Source organism: Lampris incognitus, chromosome 21, assembly GCF_029633865.1.
Source record: "Lampris incognitus isolate fLamInc1 chromosome 21, fLamInc1.hap2, whole genome shotgun sequence".
Classification (NCBI taxonomy): Eukaryota; Metazoa; Chordata; class Actinopteri; order Lampriformes; family Lampridae; genus Lampris; species Lampris incognitus.
In genome coordinates, this window is record NC_079231.1 from 24,780,839 (window position 1) to 24,781,639 (window position 801).

Here is an 801-nt window from a genome sequence, read left to right on the forward strand (position 1 = left end):
TTAGCTTGGCCATTTTGGTTGCAGGCCCTTGGCCAGGATGGGCGGAGGGGTCCTGATTTTCCTGCCTATCAGCTGTTCGGCTGGACTGACGCGTGCTGCTGTGAGGGGAGGGCCTGTAGATTATGAGACCCAGTAGGGGATCTTTCTGTTTCAGCCCTGTGATGGACTGGCGGCCTGTCCGGGGTGTCTCCCCACCTGCCGCCCAATGACTGCTGGGATGGGCTCTCCAGCATCCCCGTATGGATGAAGGAATGAAACGCCACAGACGGAGCGCGCAGAAAACGTGTGGGGAAACAGCAAGAGGTGGATCCCTAACGAGTCCAGCCGAAAGCAGTAGTAGTAGAAGAAGAAGAAGACGTAGCACGAGGGAGGATCACGCTATTCCCCCCAGTCCCCTCCCCGAACAGGCGCCCCAACCGACCAGAGGAGGCGCTAGTGCAGCGACCAGGACACATACCCACATCCGGCTTCCCACCCGCAGACACGGCCAGTTGTGTCAGTAGGGACGCCCGACCAAGCCGGAGGTAACACGGGGATTCGAACCGCCGATCCCCGTGCTGGTAGGCAACGGAATAGACCGCCACACCACCCGGGGGCCCGTTGTGGCATATTTCAATTAGATGATCAAAAGCAGCATCTTAATTCCTGCACCTTCACAAGTAAACTTGACAACCCACCAACCCCCCCCCCCACACACACACACACACACGCCTAGAAACACACACAGGTATGCGTTAAAGACAATCACACACACACACACACACACACACACACACACATATATATATGCGAAAACAAAAC